The 19,400-nt window shown below is 39.1% G+C and overlaps 1 long non-coding RNA gene across 1 annotated transcript; it reads right to left on the bottom strand.

Moving 5' to 3' along the window:
• Positions 1-5,752: 5,752 nt before the first annotated feature.
• On the bottom strand, positions 5,753-16,716 carry LOC138726158 (uncharacterized). Its single transcript, XR_011338374.1, has 3 exons — positions 16,035-16,716; positions 12,318-12,465; positions 5,753-5,903 (listed from the first exon to the last, which is right to left on the bottom strand). It is a non-coding gene; the product is annotated as an uncharacterized lncRNA (long non-coding RNA).
• Positions 16,717-19,400: the final 2,684 nt, after the last annotated feature.

Below are 19,400 nucleotides of genomic sequence, written 5' to 3'. Positions count from 1 at the left end.
TTAATCAGGTTCACTAAGTCCCCTATGTAGCTTTACAACTAAAAAGTAGGTTATTATCTCTTTCAAAAACCAACTGGGGTAGCAGAGAGAGATACTATTGCTTAGTAGACTGAATGGATACAGCAAGAAAAAAATCAGACACACATTGCAAAGCTGCTTTTCAGGTCTTAATGAATGTAAATTGAAATTTTGGTGACTTAGCAGAGTTCAGTCCTGAAGGTCAGTATACAAACTGTGAGGTATCTTTTTGTTTTAATTCATTTGGATATTTTGTAGATCCGATGTAGTATTGAAGCAAAAAGAGGCTGAAATATTTAAAAACAAATGACATCATAAAATTTTAAGCCATGCAAGAACAATTGGCTCTTTCCCAGGTCCACCCAGCTGTATCTGCTCTAGCACTACCTTCCGTGCTTCTAAACCATTTCAAAGACATTGTGAAGACCATCAGGAAAGTCTGACTTCTACTGCAATAAAGCTGCATTAATCAAAGTTGTGCTTCATTACTAGAAATTAACCCTGGAATTGACTAGAAATAACTATTTAATTTTGTGTTAAATTTATTGTATGTAGTTGAAAAGTGAGTGCATTGATAACATATATTAAGTCGTAGATTACTGAGAAAGCAGATGTAAATGCTACTTCATTACTTCCTTAGGCCTTGGTAATGCAAAGTCAACAGTGAGTGCAAATAAGTGCAAGTAAAACCATGGGTGTCCTCCGTATCAAAGGAGTGAAACCTTCAAAACTAATATCAAAGCAGTCCCTGCTTGGTGGCTACACATCAGTGATTCAGTCCTTTGAACATAACATACAGAGCAAATGGGATTGAAAACATCTGGTTACTGAAACAGGCAAAGGTGAGGGTGTCCATGACTCATGTATGTGCATGACAATGGGGCCTACAGCGTTTCTCTATAGGTCTTGCAATTGCCGCAGTTCCATATGTTTCATTGATCAGAATAAAAGGACAGAAAACCTAATGTTTGTGATCATGAGTTTTAAAACGTATCAGACCTGAAACACTTTTCTTTCAAGAGGCACACAGCTGTAACCCTTTCAATTTTGTGATACTTCATTCAATGTTATTTGGACGTCATCAAATCATTTTATATTCTCAAAATATTTTCAGAGGTCCAGCTTGAAACTGCAAGATGATGTTCAGATTTTTTTTTCCTCTTGCATGCAGCAATTATGATGAATCAGAGTTTATTCTGTGTTCCGTTGATCACCATAGTAACCTGTGCTCTCTGTATTTAATAGGAAACAAGAAGTTATTTATTCCACAGGGATGGAGTTCTGGGAAGCACTGGTTTATGACCGTTGGCAAAATATTTTAATGGGACTATTTGCTTCTCAGGTTCTTATGTGTACCAGTAATTTGATCTTCACCTGTCATGCAGACTTGTCAGGAAAAAATCGATAGTAGTCAAAATATATTCATTAGGATTACAGCTATTTTCTACTCTTATCGGTTGTTTAATATAAAGCTAGACAGTGCCATATTAAGGAGAGATTGTTTGCATATATGTAAGGAATATAAAGGTACCTTGGTCGTTACTGGACTTGCTTTGTATTCTCAGGATTGTAAAAAAAAACCCCACACTTCACATTGATGTTATCAAACAGGTTTTTTAACCTCTATTCTTAGGAATATAATTTGCAGAATGTGCGCACGTACATGTAAAACAAACTATAATTATCGCTTCAGCTGTGTGTGTGGTGGCACTGCAGGCTACCAGTTTTGCTGAAGTAATAGTTTGGTTATATCAAGGGATAGAAAATCAGAACATCAAAGCACTATTCAGAAAGAATCACTGAGTAAGTACAATGTTTTTTTGTTTTCTTTCCTGCTAAGAGTTTAAACATCATATCTAGATATTATCTCATAAATACGAAACACAGAGTATTTATGGGATAGATACAGGAAGACTGATAACACAAGCAAAAATCAGAGGCATTAGGAGTTAGGGTATGCTACCTGTGATAGATGTCTTTTTCTAGCATAACGAGCTTACTGGGAATACAGTGGTTTTGCTCTAAAAAACAGCTAATCAAAATTTTTACAACGCCTTTCTATTCTAAAACCTACAGAAGACAGTGACCTGGAGATGGTGTTCTCAATAGCTTAAATTTGTAGGCTAGGTTCAGATTTTTGAGTGCCGTTATAGCAAGCTAATACTGCATTATCTCTGCTCTAGATGTTCTAAGATACAAAGTTTCATGTTCAAATTTATTTAAGGCAAGACTATGTAGACATGCTTTCACTACAGACACTCTGAAATGGCCAACAAAAACTCATTCTGGACAGGAACCATACAACTATTACTAAACTATTAAGCCCCACTGAGCTTTCCTAACAGTCAGGATCAGCCCAAGTGTTTTGGCCAAGTGCAGGATCATAAGATTCACGTCTAAATCAGAGCACAGACGGGTAAGATTTGCATTTACCCTGGCAGCATTATCTGCAAAATGGGTAGACAAACATCTCACTTTCACAGAGCCGTGGTATGTTTAATTAATGTAACATTGGATGCACTGGATACAGTAAGAAGGTCTTGGCTGGGAAACTGCATAAATACAAAGCATTAGATCATTAATGCCTACAGTTTATGCTTTCACATTCTGATGATCAATGTATGCTTGTATCTTTTTTCCATAAAATAAAATAATTATTTCTGAGGTAATAGTGAACAGCTTGTATAGCAGTTATATATATGAGTTGTACATAATTTATGCATTGAAGAATTGGCATAGATATTTCATTTCCTTTGTAAATGTCATTAGTAGAGAATACTGGCAAGAGATATCACATACAATCCACCTTTTGTTAATTTACATGGAGTCACAGTACATGGGTCACACTTACCAGATAGAATATTTCAGTTTAAGAAAAGAAATATAATCGTAGAATGGATTTGCTTACATAAAACGTGGAAGATTTCAAATAAAACAAGAAGGTAATATTTATTTTTATATAGTCACCCCTAAAAATACAGGCTCTACAGAGTCAATGCTGGTTTGATTTAGGTTCTAACCCAACCCAAAAGTCTCAGCTTCAGCTCCATCCACTTATTACTGATTTGTCTGGCATGCTGGCTTGTTCTTTTTCCAGAAATGCTTTTCTGCTCTCAAATTTTAGCTAGCTCTCCCAAAAGAATGTCTAATAGAGTCACAAAGAGCAATTATATTCCTTACAACTGAGCCATTGACTATCGTAATAAAAGGAAAGACAGAAGTCATGTCAGTTTAGCTTCTGACAGGACCTTACAGTGCTCCTTCATTCAAAAACACTTATGTAATCAACAAGTGATGAGTTGCAAAGTATCAGCAGCCTTTAATTTTCTATCAGGTATGATAAAAACTTCATAAAGCTGTGCTACTTTTAAGGAGTAAAAGACCATATAACTATCACCAAGACACAAGACATGATTTCATTGCTATTTTACTGTAATACCTCTTTTTTCCTTATGCCTGACATCTAAATGCCTACAATTTTTGACATCAGGAACACATACTGGTAAAAAGTCCACAGGCGGAGAGCTGAAAGATATTATTTTATATTTTATACATTTGTAGATAGTAGTTTCACCTGATAAGCATCATCAGCACCTTCTTCATCTTTTCACGGGAAGAGGGGCAAGAGGAAGGAGCACAAAAAGACAGCACAGCTTCTTTAAAAAGCTTTAACAATTTTGCTTTGATTAAATTTGTACGGTAAAATTTAAATCCTTTGGGGCAGGAGTAAAAAAGCCCTGTTGATGAATCATATATGAAACCGAGACAGGAAATAATGCCATGCTTAGAAGAGATTAAACAAGCAATAAATTTTTCAGCAGTAGTAGCATGTAGGGAAGAGACATAAGTGACTGGTTGAGGTGCAAATGTATGTGTGGGAAGGAGGAAAGGGAAGGCTAAGTCACTCTGGGGAATAAATCCGTCTAGGTCATCATAGTTCAATATAGCCACGATCTAGAAAAACACTTGAGCATACACTTGGTTTTAACATGTGAGTCGCTGTCTCAAAATCTGAGCTCTGCTTATTTACTTAGGCTCAGGTTTAAGTGATTTTATCATAGCTGGGATCCTCCCTTGAATTATACAGCCCCACTCCAGAGCCCATAAGCCAACTAACCAAAAGACTTTGGATTGGGTATCTACCAGAAGAATTCTTTTTCTGAGCACAGAAACGTGCACACTCTGCTTTCCAGTATGGTATGTGCTCAGAAATTGAAACATATTTTTGCACCCACAGATGCTGAAGGAAGAGCAGTGCTGATGGCAGCCAGAGGAGGAATTTGGCCAAAATTACAATGCACTTAGTACTTATTTGAGCGGTTTGGTTAGCGGCGCCTGTACTTGCAAGCTGCAGAGCCACAGTGGAGAGGACCAGCTCAGAGCAGACAGTTCTGCCACAAGCATGCCTGAGGACAAGGCAGAGCAGCTTCTCCTCTCATCCTGGGGCACAAGCAGGGCTCTCCAAAGTGTCTGTGTAAAGATACTTTATGTTGCAGTCATTAACTGCTGATAACAAGAAACTGATTCTTTGATTGCCCTTTCTACCCTAAGTTTTGGGGGGGGTTCTGCCCAGGTCAGAGGAATGACTCTGGGAGAAGTCAGATGAAATCCATGGTTCTGACCCACTAATTTGGGCTGATTAGCTTGTGAGAAGACCGCAAGCTTAAATCTTACATATTCTTCCCCATCTTCTCACCCCTATGAATCCATTCTGCTTCCTCTCCAAGTTTCAAACTTCTATTTTCTAAGGCAGAAAGAAACACCACTTTAACTTGTCAGATATTAACAAGGCAGGAAAGACAGATAGATATGAAATACGTGCCAGTGTCACCATTTACCATAATATTTATTTTTCTTAACTTTGTTTCCTGAGAAACAGGAACAGAAGAACCACAGCTTTCATTGAAAAATAAAGTTAATGTCTAGTTCTTCACATTTCACAGGAAAGTATTAATACATGATTCTTGTGAGGTCACCACAAACAGCAGCTGAACTTCTTGAATTTTTCTTGCTTCTAAGCCTGCTCTCTGAGGATGCAACAATTCACTTAAATAAGCAATTCACAGAATAGAGGGACGTGTTTATCTAATATGCCACAGACTCCTTTTTCTTCTAAGAAGCCATGAAGACGCAGAAGAGCAAAGATCTGTATTTTTATACGACCAAAAAGTTGATGAGAGATTTTTTTAATTACTGTATTTTCTTAATAAGCCAATAGTTAAAAGGTTTCTTTGAAGCTATTCAGAAGTTGAAATGGAAAACTGTGTGTCTTTTTCAGCATCTTTTTGTTTCATTTATTGTCAAATTCTCAGTCAGCAAGCTGAGGTGGCTGATAATTATTCAGGGTTGCCAATTAACCTTCTTAGCAGGTCACATAGGTAACTCGCATAGATTGTGTCAAATCTCATTATTGGGATAATAATTTAATCAGCCAGTGCATCGACTGAAAGCCAGAGAAAGTGGAGAATACATTAGGAAAATAAAATCAGTTCCAAGACAGACATTATATTTAAATAGATGAAAACAGTTTATTACACAAAATTATGAAGTATACTACTCACTAGTGGAAACCCAATAAAGTTTGTAGTGGAGGTTGGAGGTATTGAGGATGGGGAGTTTTCCAATCCTAATATCCAGAATAAGTATAAAATATGATATAAGTCACCTTACTTTTATAAAAGAAAGACAGTTTTACGTATGAAGAAAAACTCACGAGCATTTGTGTTATTCTTTAGCATCTAGACAGACATGAAGGCAATTGTCCTTAATACAGTGTTACAGGCCAAAATTTCTCAGACACATCTGCTTTGTGATCTACGTGGAAAAATCCCAGCCTCTCCTCTCCCATATATCCCAGCCTTGTTAAGTAAGTTCTTCATGCCTGGCTTTAAAGCAAAGACAGAGGAACATCAAGTAAGAAAGGCCACATAATGCATTAAATAATATCACTGGATCTTTCAAGATGGGACAGGAGAGAAGAAAAATTACAATAAACACAATTGTCAAAGTCACAGAGTCCGTGAAAAAGTTTTGTTTTTTCTGTACAGTAATGCTTTACATTTACAAGATGACTGAGTAAGTAGGAGGTAGGAAGACTAGAGTCGGACTGGACAAAGAAAAACATTTTCCAGGCATATAGAGAAAGAAGTATTAGGAGGAACAATAACATCTTTAAAAATGGGTTATATTTATATTTGTTTTAAAGAGAGCCACAAACATGACCAGAAATTAACACAGTTAATATTCAAAATATAGACTGGAGAATAAATATTACTAGTAATGACAGGACCTAGTTGGTCCTGAATCTGTGAGGTGTGAGAGGTCCCATAACATACACAAAAGTACCTGCAAGACTCCGGAAAAGACCAGAATAAGGTGAACATGTCCTTGTCTTCATAGTCTATATCAATGGTTTACTGTCTACAACAGAGGGATGTAAAAGAAGTCATCACTCGTCCAAGTATTAGATCGTTCTGTTCAAATATATCTCATAGGTCTTACAGGTAAGAATTATAGTGTACCAAGCCCTGCTCCAGGACTCGTAATTTATTCACTCAGTAGGAAAAGTAGTGACTACCATAACAGCTCATGATAGGCCTGTAAAATAAAAACAGCCAGAGTGTAAAATAGCCAGCATGCCATGAATGAATGCTGACCACTTAACTGCCTTTGGGGCTTTTTATAACAACGAGCAAGAATATATGCTTAAGTTACTAGATGTGACTTGGACCACTCACTAATGTCATCAAATGTGTTATTTTGAATCACAAATTGTCTTGCTACCCAAACAGCATACGATAGAGCAGAAAAGCTGAGAGTATCTATTCCAATTCTGGAATTACAGAAACAGCGTGCATCTCTTAAGTGTCTATTTTAACTGTGTCCACAGGATATAAAAGCTATAGTAGTCAATAACTTCTCAGATTATTTTTTTTTAAAAAGACTAAAGCAGAATAGCACTATTGATGGCTGCTGCCCACCAGTTCAGGAGTGCCAGATAACAAAACTGCTTGCAACGGAAAAAGCACTCTCACCTAATTAGTAGAAAATTAACACTGATGAGCTAAAATTTTTCATTAAAACTTTCCCCAGTAAAAAAAGCAACACTCTTAAAGAGAATACATTTCAACAACAATAGCAACAAAAAATACTGGATAAATTCAGTGTAAGGGCTTCTCAGGAAGTCTCTATTAGTTTGGAGGCTTGACTCCAGATGCCAGCAGTTATGGCTTTCTGTAGCTGGAAGGCCCACAGCTCCCAGACTGCTTTTCTAGCTCTTCTGAACATTTCTAGTGTTTACAGCTCACTCCTAATCTTTATATATTAGGTATCAAATTTCAAAATCGTTAATCAAATTGCATAGGCTACAATCATGGTAAAAAAGTGACAGTAGATTAACAAACTCCATTAGAATACTGAATATTTAAATATCTAGATCAATCTGATTTTATAAATGCTTTGATAAGGCAAAAGCATTATCAACTCACTCTATGATGGCTCAGAGAATCATCATTTCAGAGGTTAGCTTAAGGCAATAATATAGGCTAGGCAGCACAATTCCCATACTTTTAAGTCAGGACTTATTCTAAATGGGGTTTCAAGTCTGAAAGAGATAAGCCCAAGAGTGAGCAACATTATGGATCTCTAGACATATACTTTGCTGTAGCTGTGAGGGGCTGTTGCAGAGACTCAACATATGCTAATTGCATCTTCATCAAAGATAAGTTGTTCCACATGAGAGCTGCTCTGAGTAATCTCTGAGAAAAGGATCAATGGGAACTTTTTGTTCCCCTTTTATTTATTACATTATTTTCCATTTTTGTAAAAAACACTATGTTTTCCATTGTTTTCTCATTTATAATTCACAGTCTGTAATTGTCATGAACAATAACTTCATTATATTGCTGTCATAGCACCATTTCACAACTCTTCATTTTTAAAACAGTGCTTTCCAATGACACCATTATTTCTTCAGGTGACAACAATCACCTGTGGATTTGTTAACTATAAATTTTATGAGAAGTACTAGCTGATACTAAAGTACGGTAATATAAAGTGATAGTTTTGGGACAGATCTGGACCAGTTAAAATTGTATTCACACCCTCCCCCAGTACTGTTGAGGCTTGAATATTTCTGTTCAGTGCTAATCTTCATTCCTCTCCTCACTCAGACTAATAGTGCCTACTCCTCTATATAGGTGATGTTAATTGCCAGCATGCTTGCAGCAAATTGAACCATATACCCTCCTGGGACAGTTTGGGGCAGGGAACAACTTCTTCCTCTGGTGAAAATTATGACTGCTCACAGCTGCTAATTACCACTGAAAGGAAAAGAACAGGCAGATTTTAAATAGACAAGGGGGAGATGAGGGAAGAAGGCAGGCTCTGAGCTTCCCCAGGGTTATAGCAACTCCTCCTCAAGAAAGGCACTGCAATGCTTTCCAGGGTTTACCCCTCTAGACCCAAAACAGAGCTAAATAAGCTGCAGCATGGCCCCTTTGCCCCTAGTCCCTCTCCTGACCCTCACCCTCACTCCCTTCTTGCAGAGTGCTCTCTCATGGGGGAGGTTACTTACAATCTATTCAGACCGTTATCTGAGCATCCACCTAAATGTCAGGGCTGGGAGAGCAAAGGGTAGTCTCCATTTTTTTCCCCACCAGAACTGCCTGTTTTTCTGGAGAGCAGAAGTGGTTTTAAATCACTGCACACTGTGAAGAGCCTAGACTGCTCTATCTCACTCCCTAGGCAAGCATTTTATCACTAGGTTGTATTTTTCACAAATAGATACTATATATTATACTCAACACAGAGCACAGTAATCCCACATCAAGCCCTGGTGAGAAGAATAGTGTTGGAAACTTGGTATAGGACACAAATTAGTCCCATATAACTTCTCATGCAGAAGGTTTCACCGGCTGCCTGCATCTGTGCCGGGCAATTCTGGCTCAGGAAGCAACAAGTCTTTTGGTTTAGGACTGCAGAATATGGATGATTTTTGTTTGTCTCTGTGGCTTTCCCACTGCTCACAGAAGAAAGCCTTTATCTTTCAGCAAATGCACAGCTGAACTAATAGATTGTCAGGGGTTCACTGCAAAAGGACAGTTTACTGTTCAAGATAACTCTAAAAATTCGCAAGTGTAAGAGTCTGCAGCCAAATATGAAACATTTTAAACATAATGCAGTGATTAACCATGGGCTTTCCATAATAATCATAATTTTGCAAATGTGTAAGTAGAATAAAAGCAATATTGAAGCAAATAATGACCTTTGACACAAAAAATGGCTCACACTTCATATTACTTTACTTAACTGCCCCCTCCTTCCCACACCAAACAGAAGCTTTATTGATAAAATGTGCTCTGGTAATTTAGTCTGTAGACTTAAAGAATGTGCAGCTCTGGGAAAAACTGAATTATGGGTTCTATTTGTGAGATGAGGAATGGCATGTAATAACTTAATGAACTGGAAGTCCATCAGTTGTAAAAGAGAAGTAATGGAATGCATTGTCTATCAATCTATTTTTTTAAGCTCTAAAATGTTCAGGTGGGTAAGTGTTGCATTAATTATGTATTTATTATCTTATTAATACAAATACATCCTAGAATCTCAATAAACTACAAAAATATATCTCAGCTTCTACTTTAATATTTATTTCATTGGTCAGTTCTGGAGGCTCTATTCTAAACCTAAGTCATTAAAATTTTTACTCAGACATTTGACCAGCAGAAATTTCACTTGAACACAGGAGCTACCAACTTACATCATCTAAGGTTACAGCCCTCTGCTCCCTGGTCAGGCTATATTCATCAAAATTGTGGAGCGAAATAACAGAACACACAATCATGATGACAGCCTCATTTCAATAGCTATTTATTGCTCAGTAGACACAGAAATAAAAAAGGACAGTAAGACAATAATTTTAGCAAGAAACATGTAGAAAAAACAGTCTAACATAATGTTGTGGTTTAGCACCAGCTGGCACTAAAGAACCAGGTGCCACTCACTCCTTTGCACAATTGAATGATTTGCATCAAAATATTTTGGATTGTGATATGCATATGTGAATATGCAGAATAATGAGAATAATAAAGTAGTCTACAATCTGTTAGGATGCTTCTCTTCTTAGCTGGTATTATGTCTTAAAAGCACAATGTAAGAAATAGAATTTAGCCCTAGATAAATATACAAAGCATATGCTATTAACAAAAAAAACCCACACAGGAAGTAAGAAATTCAAAGTTCAAGTCAACACACATGTAGGTCTAAGTAGCACAAAGCAGCCAGGGTCTACTCTATTAGCCCCAATATTTCATGTGGTGCATAGATGCTTGGGTAATTTTAATTTTGCTCCTGCAATACATTCATTTGCTTTAATTGATTTTCTATTCCAGAGATAAGAATAAGCAAAGAAGGAAAACCTGCATAAATTTATGCCTCTAGTAGGCTCCCCGGGTGGGTCTTTTTTGTTTTACTAGTATATTTTTTATATGCCAGTGTAGCATCAGATGCCTTGCATATATTTAGCTTTTTTAGACCAGTCACAGCCATTCCATTTAATCGGGTAATAGCGTACTATTGACATATTAGACCAATTCAATACATTTGTTTTCTTTATCAATTTATATTTCAGCTCAGAGGTCCAATACAACAGGATTTTAAACCACTTGTGCTAAGCACAATTGAAGGGCCACTAATCCAATTATTTGATTTTCTTGCTGGGAAGAACAGAAAACAGGAAACCCATTTTTCCCTCGCTCCAGTGACTGAGCTGCTGGCCTGCATTAGGTTTTAAGCTTCCTGTGTAAAACATACCCCAAGGGCAGCAGAAGGCCACTTAAATACAGTTTGGAGGGCATAAGTGGAACATAGCTGTGGCACATTGGCTTTCAGCCCAGGAATAAATTCCAACCATTAGCATCAAACACTCATGCTGAAGCTGTCATACTGAAATTAAATGCAATCTATGAAATGAATAAACAATAATAAATTAAAATAGAACAAGTAAATTAAAAAAAATGAATTGCAGTAATTTATACTGTTGATCATCTGTTCTAGATTGCTTGTCCAGACTGTACACCTCAAATCATCTTTCAGCCTGTTTTATTCATGATCATATTTTTGTACATGTAAAATGGCCCTCAATGAAAAAACTGAGTTTACCCATGGTCTACTTTACATGCTAATAAAAATATAGTTTTAAATAGTGCTTGCTTTCCCCATTCAAATAACTTTGTTTACTCCTGCTAGTCAACTAATCTGACCTATTTGGTAAACAAGTTGTGTCTATGTAAATTGTATCTAAACAAAATATCAGACAACATTTAAGCATGCAAAAATGTAGCTTTAGATACCACAGGTACAACTGCACATTCTGGTTTAGGCAGTCAAGTACAATTTCAGTGCGCTTCAGAATCTGAAAAGCTGTTAAGTTAAAATGAATCAGTCCTTTTAAAGTGCTCACAGGAAAACCAGATTCTATTCTTGGACAGATTTTAAAAGGGGAATTTTCAGTAAGCTGTATTTAATTACCTAACTGGAATTTTGCCATGATGACCTGGCTAAACTTTCACTTTTTGTGAAGAAGCAAAAAAAAAAAAAAATCAGGGAAACCATTATGCTTTATCTGAATCACCATACATATTATAGCAAACAATTCAGTCTTGTGCCAGGATGGGACAGTATCAAGGAGGAGAGCAAAGGGAAACATCTCACCTACTGAATATTAGTCTCATTTCCTCTAACAATTTGACGTTTCAGAGGAACTTCTTTCCCAAAAGTTCCTCAGGGTATGAGATAATTAGCTATTAACCAGTGTGTTCTTGACCCAAAGAACAGAGCAGAAAACATGGAAGATTTGTCTCAATTACGAGAAGAGATAAAAGAGAAATTAGAACTGATATGGACTGAGCCCATGGCTGTCTTGATTTTGCTAGCTGAGACTTGGAAGGTTTTACCTGCATTTGTACTAGGGCAAAAGACTTCAGGCAAAGAGCAGGCAGAATATGGGAAAAGGGAAAACAGAATGGCACAACTGTCTCCCTTTACAGATTTTTTTTTTTCTTTGCTTGTTCTCCCTGCATTTAGTGTGGGGCTGTAAAAAAAGAGAAGCTGCCAGCTCTACAGCATCATATTGCCAGCATAAGGGACAGCCTGTCTCACCTCAAGGCAAAAGAGAAGTTATGCAAAAGGTGTCTGTACACTAAGAAAAAAAGTGCAAAATCTTACTTATCACCAATTCTGCACACAGTCTATTGAAAAAGTGATAGTTTTTCTTTTAAATGCAATCACCTGTTACCTACCAAAACCTCTGCAGGTCCCTTGAGGGTAGCCCCAGAGCTCTGAGCGCTGGCAGCCAGCACGCCAGGAGAAGCTGTTGCAGTGCAGGCTCCAAATGCCATATGAGGAATGGCTGAGGACGCTGGCGCAGGCGGAGGCAGTTCCCATGCCCTGGAACGATGAAAACAAGTCGTTAGTATGCACCTCACAGTGCCGAAGGCTGAGGCCACTGCTAATGAGTGCTATGAAGAGGGCTCAGGTCATGGGTTTGCTAAATGCTGTGCACTTGATACACCTGTGAAACACAACACAAAGTGCAGTGCGGCTCGCGTAGCCATCTGAGTGCAGCATGTTGTAACCAAGAGGCCAGGGCAGGCGGCTCTGAACCATCAGTGAAATATCTGCCCCTCAAGGTCAAGTGGTTTTTTAGGACTGGAAAGTGCTGCGCAAGTACAGAAGTCTTTATGGGGCTGGTAGGCTTCCATTGCAACTGCTGTGTGGCCAGGGCAGGGTGCGATGCCCTAATGCTGGCTCATAGCAGTTCATAATGATTCCTAGTAAGTGCTTGCACGCTACGGCATCCAGCACGGGGGGACACAGGAGAAATTAAGAGTCCTTGTCTGGACTGTGATCTCACTAGGATCACAGCAATGCCGTGCACGAGCTCTGGGAGGGGCAGGACAGCAAGGAGGGAGAGCTGCCCTTGATGCTAAAGAGCAACTGTGGGGCTTTGAGCTGTGTCTTAGGATAGATGACAAGCCAGTTAACAGCTTACAGGTCAGGATTAGAGGGTAGCCCACAGTGGGTGACATTGTGGTGGGTATCTGCTACAGGCCACCTGACCAGGAAAATGCGGATGAGGCATATCATTGGAAGACGCCTCATACTAACATGCCGTGAAGGTGAGATCACTGCAGCTACTGAGTACTGCTAATGAAGTAGCAGAATACACACACCCCACTAAATGGTCCTGGTAGACCCCAGCTTGGCTCTGTCTACCTTAATAGGCAGTTCTCATGCTCTGCATAAGCATTCTGCTGACTTTCAGAGGACACGTGCACTGCTTGTATAGCATAGGCCTCCTCAGCAGCCTCCAAGAGGGTTTCTTTGTTGTCTTGCATCCCGCCAAGATGTTCTGCAGCAAAAAGCAATAGCTTCTGGCCTTTCTGGCCTTGTCCTGCTGATCACAGCTTGATACCCTGTATGTCTAACATATGCAAACAGGACACACTGGTTACAAATTCTGGAAAAGTACTCCTTTTCAAATGGACAAAAAGGAGGTTGCATGTGTAGGAGGTGCGCGTGCATACACCTGCTTTAAATAAAGCTCCCCCATGTCTCCAGGCTAGACTGCACTCTATTTCAAAAGCCTGCACGTGCCATAAATCCCAAAGTATCTGAATAGAAAAAAAGGGGTAGGAAAAACTTGGCTAACTACTACAAAAGGAAAATTTACTATAACATACATGTTTCAGCAGCTTTCAAGATTCATAAGTTCCCACCCTTATTGAATGAAGGAGGCCTTCAGGAAAAAGATAAATGGTACTCAGCTGTACCATTTTTCACTGGTGATGAAAGTCAAGGCTGAAGTTTAATGGGGAAGAGTAGATCCCCAACACTGCACCTCCCCGTTCCTACCTCTGTGGCATGAATTTCTCTGATTTTGTTATAGCTAGGTCCTCCATATGACAGAAGATGGAAGGCAGAGACAGTTTTGTCTCAGTATAGGAACAGTTTACATGCTGTTACAGTGATGTGCTACTTCCCTCAGGATCTCTGAAAAAAATCACAGCAATCAAAGTCCTGTGGTATGTTCTACGGATGTGGGACCATTCTAGAAAATTTGAGGGAGGAATTTTAATATATTTGGAATAGCTAGTAAGGATGCAATTTAGCTGCAAGAGTCTTCCCTCCTCTGCTCTTTATAGCCTTTAACTTCAAACAGAAATTAGGACCCTTAATTTTCTTTAAAATTAAGCAATTTTAAAGCAAACTATTCAGATTCGGTGAGTGCTTCAGGATTTTGCCTTGCTACACTCTTATGCACACCTACATAATATCAATGCTTTGCTTATTCCACGTTTCACTAACTTAATTACACCATGAATTCTCTCATGCTGCAAATTTATCTTCACTGAGCTAACTTTTGATCTCAGGCATTAGTTCTGATCAGTGCTAACGTAGACACAGTCTATCCAATTAGCAGGTGGCAGCCTCAAAAGCTAAGGATACAGCACCTCTGTTACTCTGCCTTCCAGGAGCTTTGACCTTAACAAACGCACTTGATGAACCTGGCCATGGTATTGTGGCTGCCTACCTCAGCTCATCTGTTTGGATGGCATTTTGCCTGTTAGCAAGGTAATATATGACTTTCAGGAGATGCCAGAAAAGGATGAGTTTAGATCCATAACTTGCTAAGCTCTGTTAAAATATCTTTCTTTTGACACAGAGTAATTTCATGAAAGTATCTTAACTTTCCCTGTACAGAAATGACTCATTATCAGACACTCCTTTGTATGGAATCCAAACAACTTGTTTTCCAACATCAGCAAAAGCAAGTACATATTTCAAAGGAAACTGGTTTTGTGCTCTTTGGAGGCTGTTCTGATATTGATGATGCCAATGGAATTCTGTTTCATTCAATAGTTACACTTGGGGCAATGACCACCTTATTCTGGAGCAAGGGGCAGCTGAGCCATAGTCAAGGTTCCTGGGCACTGCACTGATACCAACCATAGTACTGCACTGAATGTCAAATAAGCCCAGTGCTTTGTTTTGTCTGCAGCTTCAAAGCCACAGGGGAAACCTATGACTCATCTTCCATTAAAAGCCACTAGTTAAATGCGAACACCCCTACCTCCCTGCTTTGTACCTCCAGTTAATTTCTTTGCATACGTTTGTGTCAACTGATGCCTCTTTGCTTTGACATGGCAGAACCCCAAAGCTATGCAACAAGAACGCCAAGATTTGAGAGTGCTGTAAGTTGGCTGATCTCAGTAAATTTCCAGACGTTCCTGGATGCCTGAGGATGCGTCAAATGAGGCCATGTTAAAGAACTCTTAGATGACATTGGGTGTGAAATACCTAAGGGTGAAGGAAACACTGCAGCAGAACCACACATTGACTGGGTTTGCAAGTTCTTTGCAGCTACTTGGCATTTGACTCTAAGCAAAGCTGATCACAGTACAGTATAGGGGACTGAAGCCTTACATGTTCAGAAGAGCCTTTCACTCTGCCTCTTCGGCACACCTAATCTGTGCTTGCAAAACATAGGCTACAATGGAGAAGTGAAACTCCCAGCTCTAGTAGTGGTCAAGATAATTTCTCAAGCTAAGCATGATTGATTGTATTCATTCTGCATCTCAAGCAGGTCATTAGCTCTGAAACCTATGGACGATCATGTAAATAGAGCACTAGACCTTCAAGAAAAATGCAGAGACCTGTTACATTAGCTTCTGCTTGCTTGCTTCTGCCCAGTTGGAAATCAGCACACTGTGGAGTCGAGGGTCCTTAACGGAAGAGTACATGGGACTTAATCATGGCAGAAGACTGACCCAGGGGAGTCAGACAAGTAGAACAAAAGCAGCACTGGTATCTCCTGGTTTTCAACAGTCCAATATATATAAAAGAGAACAATCCTGTGACCTCCCTTCTGCCATATGCTGCAGACATCCTCAATCTATAACAGAAAGCAAAGTGCAGCATGCACTAGCTCAGAAACACCATGGATATCAGCTCACCTCAGCATCACATCACAACAATTAGTTTCAGCACTGTTTTACACTGACATGGCTTCCAGTTCCAGTGTTTGATTATATTTGATAACCTCAGGATCTCCAAATTGGGCTCTTAAAATAGACTTCATCCTGTTCTTTTGCATTCTCACAGCAGTCCCTCTCTGTGTCTCTTCCAGTTTGACTATTTTTTTTATAACATGACTGATTAGAAGTCTATCTTGTCAGCCTCTGTTCAGTCCTGCTTTTGCCAGGCATTTTACATTCAGTACAGCAGATCTAAAACCTAGAGCTAAGATGAGAAGAAACAGATCATAGGAAGAGAAAAAAAAAGAACCAGTAAGAAAATCCTGCAATCCATTGATAACACTGCTCTTTCATGACATAAATGTTTTGTATAGCAACAGTAAAGAAGCCGCAGAAGATTGCTCTAATCTAACACGGAGCATGAAACTTCATTACAATGAAAAGAACCACATGATTGCTGAAATTACAGTGCCTTTCTTGAATTTGCTCAAGCCACCTCATGCCTGGATTATTGCCAAGGGTTTAGAGAACTGAACACATAGTACTCTCCAAAGAGATGTGCGGGAATACGGCTGGAAGTGAATGTAACACAAGGGAAGCTGGAATTGGGAGGAGGACTACAAATGCAACCTTCCTCATCTAAAACATCAAGTCGACTAAAACGGAGTAAAACAACATGATGATGATGTCTCTCCTACATTGCATTCCATTCTTCGTGTATACCAACATAAGAAGAGTAAGCATGAAAAAAGCTCTATTCTCAGCCACGCAAAGATGAAAAAGTTTGAGCATATATGCAAAAGAAGTTATAAGATTGACTACAGACAACAGTTTTTTACTGCCTCAAACCTTGTATGGTCTCCTGCAAGCAAACCGGCTGTGCTGACAGCGAGAGACAGGCTTTGAGAGCCCTCTTTGGGGGCACAGAAGTCATTTTTCTACTGGCACATTGTCAGGTTGCTTAACTATTTTTCCTATATCAACACAAGAAGCATGTTTTTATGCAGTCAAAGGCAACCTTCCAAACAGAATCAAAAAGAAGATTATTTTCCTTTCTGAATCAAGAGTAGGGTCTACAACAGGTAAGTAATGGGAGCCTGAAGAAAACCTTTGTTGCTGAAACTGCCACCACCTCCAAAGAATTTTTCAGTGGTCATACATTCAACTATTTCTTCCTTTATTTTCCAAACATGCTATAGCCAACTGAAAATCAAATTCTCATTTAGTGCCGAAGCAGTGAATAACATCAGTGCTCAGTTAAACATAAATAAAGATTAACTGCCTGGCTCATATTAATATATAGGAAGATCTGAAGCATAAATTTTAACATAATGTACCAGCACTGTGTTCATTTAAGTTTAAAATAGGAATTAGTAGAATCTGTCTATCAAAAAGCTTTTAAATAAACTCAAAAGTACATGGTATTTTCCCTTTAAAGGGAAAAATCGTGTATGAATACACCAACAGAGATGCAGGTAATTAAAAAGGCTCTTTAAAAATGGAAAAAAGATAGAGAGAACAACTTCAGTTAATCTTCCTTTTCAGGATCTAATTAACCTCAAAAACTGTGAGTCTCCATCCTTTCCCATGTATTTCAATGCAATGGTGAATGTCCCTTGCTACAAACTACAGGTCTGCTTTAATAGAGTTTTGATTGAGGATAAAAAGAGAAGAGTCGGTCTGTGGCATCCTCTCTTCACATTGAAAAGTGTCCAATTCCAAAGGCAAATGCACTCGGCTCAGTCATCCCAATTAAAGGGTCGGTTGCTATTCAGCATAAGCAAAGATTGCACAAAGAATCCAAAAGATTCAGCTATTATGTCATTTTTACAAAGGCAGCACAGAAATCCATGCTGGCTAGGGACACCAAAGAAAAACACAGTATTTAAATAAACACATGTGCATACATATATGTATATATTTACACATAAACATACAGAGCTCCCACACACACATACAGCACATGCTAAAAATATATAAAAATGAGAAAAAAAAACTTTGCTCTCTAGGTCACTATCTTGAATGTCTTGTCTGTAAGAAAATAAGCATAACTACAGCTGAAGCTGCAGTATTTGGCTGCTGGAACAGTATCTTCTTGCTGGCAGTAAAAAGTGTTAAAAATAAATAAATTTTCAAAGACCTTTTTTTTCCACGGCTGTCTATAACAACTCATCTAGTAGGCACAGCACACAAACCCTGATCTTATGCTGATGTCAGCCTGGAGTAACCTCTCGTGCCTCTAAAGGAATTTCTGTACTGAGATCAAGATCCAAGCCGATGCCGACCGGGTCACAGCCTGCAGTGGTGCCAGGAACAGATCTCCCACTGACATCTCTGGAGGTTTTGCATCAGTGCTAGAAGCAGTCCATTAAATTCAGGTCAAGTCACCTGAAATGCTCCAGCTCCCTTGTTTCCCAAATGCCTACCAGTTACTATATTTTTATCAGAAAGAATGAGAGAGACAGAGTTCCCTGCCAAAGGTTATCTCCAAGTTCATACTGTGTGTCCTTACGCTGCCAGATCCAATAAATCGTTAACGCCGTCTGTTCCAAGCTGGCTTCCCTGGGACTGGTTTTGTGGGGCCAGGATGAATTTATGCAGGCTGCTGCAATATGGAGGGCAAGCTGGGCTGGCACCATAGCTCATTATGGACATGGCCAGCCTTCAATTGCTTGTGAAACGATCTTTCAAAGTCCAGCTTTCAACTGCAACTGTTGTTTTCAAGAACAAAAGAGACACAGACAATCGGCATCTGCTCAGCAAGAACAAAGCTCACCCAGCGGGTACCTCACCAAACTCCTCTGTGCTAGCTTGAAATCCCTCGCAGAAGGTCAAGGGATGCTCTGCTCACCTCGACCTCCCTGAAGAAGCCTGAAAGAACCATCACGGGGGTTTTGGACTAGCTGGATGTTGATACTCACATAGAAGGAGCTTCACCCACTTCTGCCCACCCATGTGGATCGAAATTTCTGGGGGGCTGCACTGCAATGCTATGGCCTCCCAGCAGCAGCAAAGGTCATTCCTGACTCCTCCTATTTGATGGGAAATTCACTCCCAAAAGCTAACACCGGACCTTGATAAAATTCTTCTCAAGCCCTCACAGATTCATCTCAATTTCCTAAGCAACAGCTGGCATGCATTTACAATACATGTGAATAAACTGGTACACAGCCCATGCTATTGTGCTGATGGACTTCACACCTTTTCAGCTCTTGTAAAGCCAGATGACCCAGGCTAGCAGCGGCAGGATGCCACCCTGAAGTGTAATTATTTTATAGCTTCTATTTATTTTTTGAAATATCAAAATTTATGACAAATGCTAAAGCAGACTGTTTAAACCCTAAG

This window comes from Phaenicophaeus curvirostris, chromosome 13, assembly GCF_032191515.1.
Source record: "Phaenicophaeus curvirostris isolate KB17595 chromosome 13, BPBGC_Pcur_1.0, whole genome shotgun sequence".
In the NCBI taxonomy this organism is placed as follows: Eukaryota; Metazoa; Chordata; class Aves; order Cuculiformes; family Cuculidae; genus Phaenicophaeus; species Phaenicophaeus curvirostris.
This window is presented reverse-complemented; position numbering and strand designations above follow the sequence as displayed.